The sequence below is a fragment of the Patella vulgata genome, chromosome 2 (assembly GCF_932274485.2).
Source record: "Patella vulgata chromosome 2, xgPatVulg1.2, whole genome shotgun sequence".
In the NCBI taxonomy this organism is placed as follows: Eukaryota; Metazoa; Mollusca; class Gastropoda; family Patellidae; genus Patella; species Patella vulgata.
This window is the reverse complement of record NC_065880.2, coordinates 21,458,829-21,470,962: the sequence shown is the minus strand read 5'-3', so window position 1 is coordinate 21,470,962 and position 12,134 is coordinate 21,458,829. Positions and strand designations below refer to the sequence as shown.

Genomic DNA, 12,134 nt, shown 5'->3' with positions numbered 1-12,134 from the left:
TAACGATGGTTATTATTGGATCGCATCATGAAAGAGATAAACGCTTCATGCCGAAAGTCGCATCATAGCGGCTATCCCAGGAATTCCGTGGAATCTCCCTTGATTACAAATATACCACTTCTGTGTAATTGTTGATTTCAGCTGCTAACGGTAAGTACCGTTATATGTATTAATATTACCGTGGTTGCATCTCTATAGAGCGCGCGAGATTCTTAGGTCACTGTCACTGCATTTTAATTCTAGCGCACTTGTCACGATTCCCAAACAATAATAAATAATCACGACTCGCGTGTTACTGGTTATCCTGCTGTTCACTCTTTCACGACGCTGTCTCGATTTCAAGATCCAGGCAAGGCGATGGGTTTATCAATGAGATCAACATTTAATGATTTGTGCTTGTCTGTTCAATAATTAAATTAAGCTCGTCCAGTATATATTTGCTTTAAATTATATTAGTTTAGATTCAGTTGCGTAATTGTTAATGTTATTAATATTACAGTAGCCAGTAGGATGCAGAGAGAGAAATGGGGTTTAATGTCCACACAACACTTAACTAGCGCATTTCGGGACTGTAGTGCAGTTATAATATAAAGCAGAAATAAATTTTTTAAAACATTCTCTCCAACAACAGTCAACACATTTGAGACTAACGTGGTGAGCAGCACTTCCACCCTCTTCATTCCAACTGTCACTGCACAATACTATTCAAAACTGGAAAGATCCAGTAATAATAGTATTGTGCCCTGTCGCTAGGCAAAACAGATCAGAAAAACACAAGTAGGCTTCTGACCAGTAGGCCTACAGCAACAAACTCAGTTATCAAATAGAATGGCAAAGCCCTCTACAAAAAAATATAAAAATTGACTGGAATTTGAAGATGAAAGCATGGAACTTCATCAAGGTCCATGATCATGAAAGTAAAATTAGACTAGTTAGTGTTAGATCTAGATAATTTTTTTTTTTTTTATGCACTACAAATACATTCAGACTTCACTTTTCCATCCAAACTATCAGATATAAAATAAGTGTGAGACAAAATATGGTACTTAAAGGGACAATAACACTCTTGCTGGCTTGAAAGCTCCAGAAAATAAATAATATCGCTATCTAAGTACTAGATGTTTAAGTGTCCTACCTGTTGTGTAAATTATCCATTACATCCTATTTTACTTGTCCAGAGGGTTCGAAAATATTTTTAAATCGAAGTTTCATTTGAAAAGGTTTACGTTAGACGTTTCAAACCATTATGTTGAATTTTTCAAAATTTGTAAATAAGGTGTGTTAAGATGAAATTTGTATCATCAATTAATTGAAATATTCTAAAATAGTACAATTTGTTGACCAGAATAAAGATTGGGATATATTATTCAGTTACAACAAGAGTGGTATTGAGCCTTTAACATTTTTTAAAGATAGGCCTATTTGCAAGAGCTGTCAATAAAAAACAGTTGAAATATGAAACTATTAAAAAATCCAAAAAAAATCATATCTTTCAATTGTTAAGCATGCACACAAAATCATATTCTTCATTTTATAAGACCACATTGACAGATGGTTGTATATTCCCTGGATCTGGACAACCATCCCTAATTTCTTGTGAATGAGAACACTCTGAACACTGCATTTGTCATCAGATCTTCTTAAACTGGCAAGGTTGTTTATGGGGGCTTGAGGAAAAACCCTATTTATTTGTAAAATCTTTAGATTGTAAATTTTGAATGCCTTTTGCAGAGTTATTTTTCCATTCACATTTTTACTTTTAAAGCTCAGAACAGAATTTATAACTTACCATACTCTGTGGGATTTGTTCAACATACATTATGCAAGAGCTAAAGCTGCCTATTGCAGGTCTTTCTTTAGGCCTGAAATGTTTTCTAAATTATTAATTAGACATTAATTAACTTATCCAGGCCATAATCAACTCTCGATGGCATCGGATTTCTCCGATATTAAACAGATTAGAACAGTTCAGCCATATTTTGATTTAAGCTAAAAATGGAGGAGCGAGACTTAGCTTTGAACAACCAGTACGATGGTTGAGATTATTCCACACGTCTTGTCAACCCTTCAAAGGCTAATATCTTCGCTCGCAATAGAGTAATTTGAATGAAATTTTCAAATTATTCATTTTACATCATCTATTTTCGAACTATTATAGCAAGAATGGCTAGCTCTTTATCTAAATCTAACATAATGTATCTTTAACAATAATTTTAGATTTAGTATGGACAAATTTGTTGCTAGTGGGCTTATAGCGGGTCTAACAAGTCCCTGTATATTTTTACAATTTTATGAACACTATCATTCTATAAACATACTTATGGAAAACAGCTACCGATTTATTTAGGCGACGTTTCGAAGCAATGTCATCATCTGATCGACTTTACGTTTTCGTTTTTCCAACTATTATTTTACACTAATTTCTGATAATTACTGAATGTTTTTGCGCCCTGATTATGTCACACAATCCTGTCTATGCATCAATGATACAATGCATTATAAAGATTATTTTTTAATATTCCTAAACTAAAGATGAACAATGTGAAATGAACAATTTTTCTGTTTAAAAATAATTTTAGTTGTTTATTACATAATTTATTTATTGTTAATGTAACTAATGGTTTGTAGGTTAAAAATGTGTAGAGTAATGTAAAAAAAGAGTGGGGTATATACTCATTTTTATTCTATTCATTTCAATATACAGGTAATATGTGTATGAATTTATGTGTGCTATGTGACAGCAGAGTATAGTATAATTACATTATAGAAAAAAAAGACAAGTTAAGGTTAATACTTCTATGTAATGTGATCTACTTAAACAGCTAACAAGAAAGATAGTATATACATACATATTATTATAGATATATAGTAGGTTATAAAAGAGTTATTGTCTGTTCTAGTGTATATCTAATGTTTAATAAGCCATCTAGGTAAAAAATAATTGTATTGTTGGTGTCAGGTTGTGATTACTTTTATTTACTTTGATATACCCAATATGATATACCAAGGCTTTTTTCTTCTTTATAAGTGTTGCCAATTCAGAGATTTCTCACGAATTACTATTAGACACCGTGTAATTAATATTGAATTAACTGTCTGTGTGTGATCATTACCATGGCCAGGGGGTGGAAGCAGGCCCGTAACTGCAAAAAGTTTTGTCACCCCCCTGTGAAAAAATCGTCGACCATAAAAAAACAAACTAAAAACCTAGATAAGTAGTGCCCGTCAATTTTACAGCATCTCTGAGAACACTTCCTGCCCCCCTCGTTGCTCTGAGCTACATGTACATGTAGTTACGGCCCTGGGTGGGAGTGGACTAGGAGAATGGCTTTCCAGCATACATGTACACTTAATTCAAGATTTGGATGAGAATGTAGATGGTCATGTTCAAAAAGCTTATTGATCTCATACAGCTTTTGAAATTTATAAATTTTGTTAATGAAAGAAATAGGCATATTGATTTTCGATAATTACTTTCAAAGTTATGGTCCTTGATCACTTATCTTATGGATACTTTAGAGGATAAAGTTTTGGTCTGATTGACATGAAATTTATACACAGTGCTTTTAGCTTCATTAGATGAAGAAAGCCCATTGAAAAGGTCAAGTTATCATCTAATTGTATGTCAAATTTAGTTATTGGTAATCAGATTGTAAACAGTGTTTTGATCTTAAAGGGACTATCCCGATTTCAAGAGAGTCTCAAAATAAAAGTCGGAGTACATATGAAATTTAAGCGCCAAAATATAGAGGAATGGTGTATTGACCTTCTCTCAAAATTCCAGCTCAAAATATTTAACCGTTTGGACGTGAACGTCAAAACTGCTTATCCAGACACGTAACCCTTTTAAGATTTCTGAACAGTTTTTTCGTTGGGTGACCTGATAATCGATTCCCGTTCCTTGAGATGTCTATATAGTGAATGACCCATGTGCTCTTCTTATTAAAGAAAGGTATATTTCACCTACACATTATTTTTATAAAATAAAAGTCTGGTTTTATCCAGACACCGCATAATACAGCTTGGGACACCGATCTCCATTTCCGTATGAAGACTGACGGGTTTAAGTTGTTTGAAAACTTATCACAAATATTGAGTTAGATGCTCGGCCCTTAGCTAGAGGATTTTAAGGGATTTTAACACAAAATTAAGTAGTTTTATTCTCCAATAAATATCGGGATTAGCCCTTTAATCTTTATAACCACAAAGTGTCCTACATGTCACAATCATCTAATTTGATGCTTGAAAAGTTAAAGACTCTATGCATGACTTTGGCGCTATATAATCCCTTGCAAATAAAAATGTTGTGAAAGTTGAATTTTTAATAGGAATATCATCCCAAAAATAGTTCAGTTTAATTCAGTATTTACAAAGATATGACATATTGAAAATTCCCTATGTAACAAGACAACTGCCATCTTTATTTGCCATGAACCAAATTGATGGACATGTATTCAATCCGATTGAATCCAAGAAAGGATATTATCTAGGGTTGGTATCTTGATTTTGTTATGTTAAATAATCAATCAGAGTACATTATTTTTCAACAATGCCATTTTTACCATCCCTGGTTAATATACATGTAGCTTATAGTCACCGTGTATATTACAGAAATATGATGTATTTGTGTCAAAACGTTCTACTGCTGACCTATCATATATGAAGTTGGTTGTGTTTCCTGGCAATCCAGATTGAAGTAATCTGGGGTTTTAAACATTCATTCTTCAAGATGTATATGAAGATTTAATTTCATTATGGCAAGAACTATATATTAATCAATATATCTCTCTCTCAAAATAAAGCAATTCTGAAATAAAATGACAGGCATGTTTCTTTCTTGGCTAATAGCCCGTTCAGACGCTTATTTTTAAACCAGTTCATAATCGCTGGAGCCAAATCAGTTTAACTATTCTGACCTCTTCGGTCTGAGGTTAGAGTTAATTGCGCATGGGTAGCTTCATATTCTTTATTCGGTTCTCGCACGCTTTAGATAACATTGGCACAGTCTGACCCCGATATTTTCACAGGAATGTAACTTACTGCATGCTGCGCATGCTGAAAGCAAGCTGGAGCTGGGGTTTTTAAGCCAACCCGTTCAGACGGCTAAGATGAACCAGTTTAAAATAAAAAGCCTTCTCGAAGACAGGTCGCAACCTGGGGTTTTTAAACTGGTTTATTTGCCCCACATGTGCGTTCAGAAGCTTAAGTTAAACTGGTTTAACGATCCCCGGGGTTTTTTAACCAGTTCAACTTAAGCGTCTGAACGGGCTATATGTGAAAGGCTGTACAATCCTGGAAAATATGCACTGTAACCTGTGGCGATTCCAACAACCCTGCTGAATGGTGACTGTTTCTATGTCATCTCCTCACTGAAGAGTCAAAATCTGTGATTGACCTATTTTCAAGTCAATTATAAATCATCTGTAGTATTACTATAATAGAGCAATTCTATGATGATCCACCAACAGTACACACAGTATTTTCACATAAATCACACATAATACACCATACATGTGAAATGAAAGGAATTGGGGTTTAATGCCCTATTTTTCTATATAAACAATCTTTTTGTGACATCCGAAGGACTAGTCAATGTTCTTTAGCAGACCCCACATCCAAAACTTACACTGTCTACACTTACATGTAGCTCTGCTTCAGAACAGACATGAAGCTAGTTGACCTACATCAAGGATTTTAGTTAAATGTAGAAATACTAACTATACTTTGAAAATTTAATGAAGTATTTATTCTCTTTCCATTTTCATATTTAATGAAATTGAAAATGTTTGTTTAGTCTTTGTGTGTATGAAAGATGTTAAACAGATTAGAACCACATAAGAAAATAGTACAATAAATTTTCAACATACGGGCCGGGCCATTCAATCCAGAGATCTATTCTCAGAATAGATAGTTCTCTGTGTGCGAAATGGAAACCATGCTAGAAAATTTGATACTTTCTCAAACCCTGCATCTCCCGGTCAGTGAACCAGCACCACCCACCATGGCTGCTTACCATACATGTACATGTAATATACAACATTTTAAAATTATACAACATGTCTCGATCTCTTTTGTGATAAAATGATAATGGTAAACTGGGAGGTTGATCATCTCAGCGCAAACAAAATAAAATGATATATTAATAATTTATGGATTTGTTGTAAATAGAGAATTTATTTCCTTGTCTGTCCAAGAAAAGCTCTTATAGAGTTATTTTTTTTTAAGCTGATTTTATTGAGGTTGTGATAAGAAAGGCGAGGGTTTTCATGAAAGGTTTTGTTTGTATAGTTAAGTAAAGTTATCAGGCATTTCAAATATCATATGAGGGGAGGTGTTTTGTGGAAAGGTTTGAAGGTGAAAAGATCCCATTGCCCATTTATGATTACTTTATTGAAAGCCCCAAATAAGCTACCTTACACAAATAAAGTTGTCTCTATATCTCTAAGGGTGTGACATTTTGTCTATACAAATCTATTAAAAGATAACTGATGTATGTATATTTGTACTTAGCATAAGAAAATACACACTGCATTTAATTTACATTAAATATTTTTCTTTTCTTTTTTGTTTTTTTTCTTTCAAACTTATTTAGGTAATTACACTTACAGTAAATGTAGTTACATTTTTACATACATGGAAATGTTAATATGGCTATTGTATTAGATATGAATACCATATAATAATACATGAATCTTCAAACTGTCAACATGGGTGTCTGCAGGATTTTCTCAAGGTTGTTGGAAGTCAGATTTACAACTACTGTACATGTAGTACTGTTAAAAGTATGTCCGAGCATAGTGATGCACATAAATGGTAAACGTTTTTTGTTGGTAAATAGAATATTTTTCATTTAAAGGCACACATACCCAGCAGTATATTTCTATCAAAGCTATTTAATAATGTTTGGATATAGAAATAAGTGAAATTTTTATATGAATGTTATGTTTAGGTCGATACTTAATTAAATAAATATAAAGTGACAGGAGTTGGAATATTTGCACCTGTATTGAGATGTTTATCCAAGAGCTGCATAGGGTACTCCTGTGCTGTATTATGCTGCATCCAGTATTTCCTTGAAAATCCTGAAAATCCTACTACCTGAGATTGCCTATAGTAGTACGGTCCATAGAGGCATACCTCATCCTTCACTAATGTGATCTCTTCAAGAAATAAATGACATTAAGCAAATTTTTATTTACTATGATCTTCTTGGCGGCATGAACCAACTTATAACATCTAAATAATTGCACCAAACAGGTATCACATGACCTCGCATGAAGAGTGGTATGTAACCAAATATCGCCTTATGAAATATGTCATACCATTTTCAATATTCCATCTTTAGCAGAAATAAGCTGGTAATCATAATATAAAAACGATCAATGTTTTTTAAGTTTACCTACTGGTATTTGCATTGAAATGTGGACGTATATTGTCATCATGCCAATCGGTGTCTTTGTCTTACTGATGGAAACTCCAGAGCTCAAGTTACTATCTGATTTACTTGAAATTTATTCACAATGTTTGAGGTTCATGAGATGAAGAAACCTCTTGAATAGGCAAGTTATTATCTGATAATGTTTTGTTTATAGTTTTTGATAATTAGTAAATTACTGTCAGAATTATAGCTCTTGATTAATTTGAAATAGCCCTTGTGGACGACCTAGATCCTAAAGTTATCATCCAATTGACATAAAATTTATACAAATTGTTTTCTATGGATTTCTCATTGTATACAAAATATTCATTTGGTTGTCTAAACATGTTGGGTTTTTTTTTGTCCCCCGCCTTTCGAAGAAAGCAGGGGACTATTAAAATGGGTTCGTCCGTCTGTCTGTCCGTCTGTCTGTCTGTCTGTCCGTCACACTTTTTGGGACACAATAACTCTCTTCCTAATTGAGCTAGAATGTTCAAACTTGGTGTATGTGTTTATTAGGTCAATGCCTTGATGGAGTTCGAAGATGAGCATTTTCCGCTTAGGGTAAGCAGAGATAAGCAATTTGATTGGTTGATGCTTTGGGACACGATAACTCTCTTCCTAATTGGGCTAGAATGTTCAAACTTGGTGTATGTGTTGATTAGGTCAATGCCTTGATGGAGTTCGAAGATGAGCATTTTCCGCTTAGGGTAAGCAGAGATAAGCAATTTGATTGGTTGATGCTTTGGGACACGATAACTTTTAATTGAGCTAGAATGTTCAAACTTGGTGTATGTGTTTATTAGGTCAATGCCTTGATGGAGTTCGAAGATGAGCATTTTCCGCTTAGGGTAAGCAGAGATAAGCAATTTGATTGGTTGATACTTTGGGGCACGATAACTCTCTTCCTAATTGAGCTAGAATGTTCAAACTTGGTGTATGTGTTGATTAGGTCAATGCCTTGATGGAGTTCGAAGATGAGCATTTTCCGCTTAGGGTAAGCAGAGATAAGCAATTTGATTGGTTGATGCTTTGGGACACGATAACTTTAGTTCTAATTAAGTGAGATTGATGAAACTTGGTGTATAGTTTCATTACAGTAATACCTTGACTAAGTTTGATAATGAGCATTTTCTGCTCAGGGTAAGCAGAGCGATACGCAATTTGATTGGTCGAGACTTTGGAAAACAATAACTCTCCTACTTTGATTGTTAGACTATAAGTAAAGATATACTGTTTGATTGTTCAATACTTTGTAAAAGATAATTTGTGATAAATTTATATGTGTCCTCTAATTATTTTCCTATTTCGGCGGGGGACATCAGCCTCACTGTTGGCTTGTTTTTTTAAATATCGAAAAAATATTAAATCCTATACAATTGGTATTTCGTATAATTTTCAAATGTGTTACATAGAAGTACATGTATACAGGTTGACAGTGATCTGAGAGAGAAATGGGGTTTAACGGAATTAATGCCCACTTGACACAAATCTCGGTCATTTTGGGACTACCATATGCTTAAAACATGGTTTTTTTTTAAAAATTGAAAAAATATTCATTCCTAAAAAATTTGTATTTCATATAATTTTCAAATGAGTTACAAGTTACAAATGGGGTTTAACATCCATATGACACAACTTGGTCATTTTGGGACTAACACATGGCACTATTTCATTTTAATCGATTGTAGGGGTCTTTAGCAGTGGGAGGAAATATTGTATAGTTTTGGACTGCTGGTGATGAAAGTCTGCCATGGCAGCAATTTAAAAAATTGATTAACATTGATCACATTGATTGACATGTAATATGTATATTGTTGGAGATTTAACTGGTATTGCTTATTGATTATTTGATAATTATGACATTATGTTGCCTAAATTTTAGTTTAGATTTCTAGACCACTTCAATGGATCGGTGAAATTCAGTGAAAAATTTATGTTTTAGAAAAATGGTTTGCTTAAACAGTTTTGCCAGTGATTTTTGTTAACTTTGTTGATTGAAATTGGGTTTTATTTGCCATAATTCTGATTGTAAAGATGTTTTCCCATACATTTGGTAATCCTCTCATACAGTGTCATTTCTGAAAGAAGCAATGCAACTAGTTACAGAAATGATTAGATTGAAGTAAAAAAAAATAATAATACCAAACTAGATGATTAAAGACATTATCCTGAATGGAAATAGAAAATGAATAGACGAAAAATTGTATTACGGTTGTTTTTATGTCATATTATTTATATGATGGTTCATATTGATTATGTAGTGTGACAGTAGACAAAATGTTATTAGTTGCCTGGATAAACCATCAATTTTTCTGCCCGCAATCTTCTATCCAGCGTGTGAGTATTTGGGTCTGGATCGAAGGCGATTATCTTTCGTTGGTTGTAATAGAGAGTCAAGTAGGCATCAGGGCTTCATAACATGGCAACATATTGATTTCGTCAGTTCTTCTTCAGCATGTCTGATTGATATTGGGAATTTATATTATTAGCCAGGGACTGATGTCATTTAGAGCTATTTATGGACTGAGTGCCATCAAATCCTGATAATGCCATGTTAAAAACGGTGTTTAGCCTTCATAATGGACCAGATTTAACTAATTTCAACTAGCTTAAAATAAAAATCAGTTTATGTAAACATGATACATAAAGGAAGCGTTATTACTTAATAGAATCACAGAATTATAAGCTGAGATTTGGATAAAGACACTCTTAAGAGTAGCCTGGAAAAGTTCTGTTAGAGAAATGACTGAAGACAATTAAAAAAATTTCTCTTAAGTCTACAATAAGTAGGCCTACTTTTGTATTGCATTATATAATTTTCTCGCACTAAAAAACCTCACCGAATTCTATGTTTGTTTAACTTTGGGGTTATTTCTTCATTAATTATGATTATTATAGGATACAGTGTTCTATCAACGACAGAAAATTGGAATAACGATTAAACAACCCTTTATCAGTCAGTGACAGCATTAGAAAGAATGATTTCAGGATGCTAAGCAAATATTTGGACCTAAACACATATCCATTAGGAATGGCTTATTCTCTTGAATAATCTATAACTATTCACTTTATATCAGCTAACAGTGTCTATTTCTGATGATGCCTGAAGCTAGAACTATTTTCATTTATATTGTCATTTTAATAGGAATCAATAGAATTAAGTAAATGAACTGCTCCCAAAGCAACATATTAGGAGTGACCTGAATGGCTACGGCATATTGATTCTCACACCAAAACTCAAATCAGAAAATTTTGAAAGACAATGGTTTTTGTTGAAAAATTATTTTAAATATTAAAAATGATTTAAGATTTGTTTATACAGAAAACCAATGGTTATGGTTATAATTTTCCAAATGAAACATCAAACTAAAATTTTGGTTGTGATTTAGTATATCTATGAAACCTGTACATGTAAATCATCAGACTAGAGTTTTATATCTTCTATTTAAAGATAAGATAAAGGGCTGACTGTTCTTGCTATAACAGATCAAGAATAGATAATGAAACAAGAATATATTGAAAATTTCAGTCAAATTACTTTATTCTGTGCAAAGTTATGAGTGTTTGAAGTTTTGAAAAAAAGTAGCGTTAATTGTTTATCATAGGTAGAGTAGTTCACGGCTCAATAATTTGTCCTTATCAAAACTGACCTGCTAATCTGCCTGTCTATACCATCGAGGAGATTTTCTGGTGTGAGCAAAGGTTAATCCTGCACACATGGAGTCGGAGATCGCAACAAGTATATGTCACAAATAGCTTTTAAACAAACAAGTATTGGTATAAAATAGCTGAGAAAAAATACACCCATTACGCGCTTGGAGTTTCGTGGTTATTTTACAGCAAACGTGAACAAAAAATTCTGTTGGCACTCGTTGATTTAATTTTTGATTTTGGCAATTTAGGCGATTTTGGTACAGAGCTAGCTGTAATAGCTTCGTTTCTTTTCTAACTTTCAAACTCATGAGCGCAGCAAGATAAACTCATTTGAGATTGACTTTTACTTAGTGGTTACAACCTTCGTTTACATGCCGCTCTCATGAGTTTAGTGTTGTATAGCCATATATCAGTTCTAAGCATGTATTATGGTGGTCTGTATCCTACTAAGGATACATGATTTATCTCCCTTACATATTGCCTGTTGTAAGACTTGATAATTTGTATGATTAGGAGTGGGCTCTCCTGAATGGAAGTGATTCTATGATAAAGTCTTTTGTTTCTATGATCAATCTTCTCCGATGAAAATATAATAATTAGAGTCGACTTGACATCACACAACATTAGAAAACAAATATTTGCTAGCTCTAAATAAGCAGAACTATTTGAGACCGGAAAATAACCGAAACAAAATTTTTATTTGTAGTCTTTATTTTCCTGACACTTTTCGGTAACTTGGTGCAAATTATTTTCAGGGTATTTTATTTAATTATTTCGTAGAATAATTTCCTCAAACTTTATTCAGCAATGTGTTCTTTTTTCATAACAAACATCACACCGCAAAATATATTTATTTATCTGGGGGACAAAAAATAAAGTTAGTGTTAAATTCTTAGATTTATAGAGGTCTTTATCCATCTCTCTCGTATTACATGCCATTACATTTTCATCTACTCCATAAAAAATCCCATCATACTGCACAATATATTTATTTATCTATGGGACTAGCATTAAAGTGTTGAATTATTAGATTTATAGACGTCTCCCCCCCTCCCCTCTC

General features: G+C 33.1%; 1 protein-coding gene across 3 annotated transcripts in view; it reads left to right on the top strand.

Moving 5' to 3' along the window:
• Window positions 1-14: 14 nt before the first annotated feature.
• Window positions 15-12,134, top strand: part of LOC126812303 (zinc finger MIZ domain-containing protein 1) — a 184,840-nt gene continuing 172,720 nt past the window's right edge. For all 3 annotated transcript variants that reach the window (XM_050538632.1, XM_050538623.1, XM_056099068.1), the window contains exon 1: window positions 15-150. The gene's annotated coding sequence lies outside the window, so the exon portion shown is untranslated. The remainder of the gene's footprint in view (window positions 151-12,134) is intronic.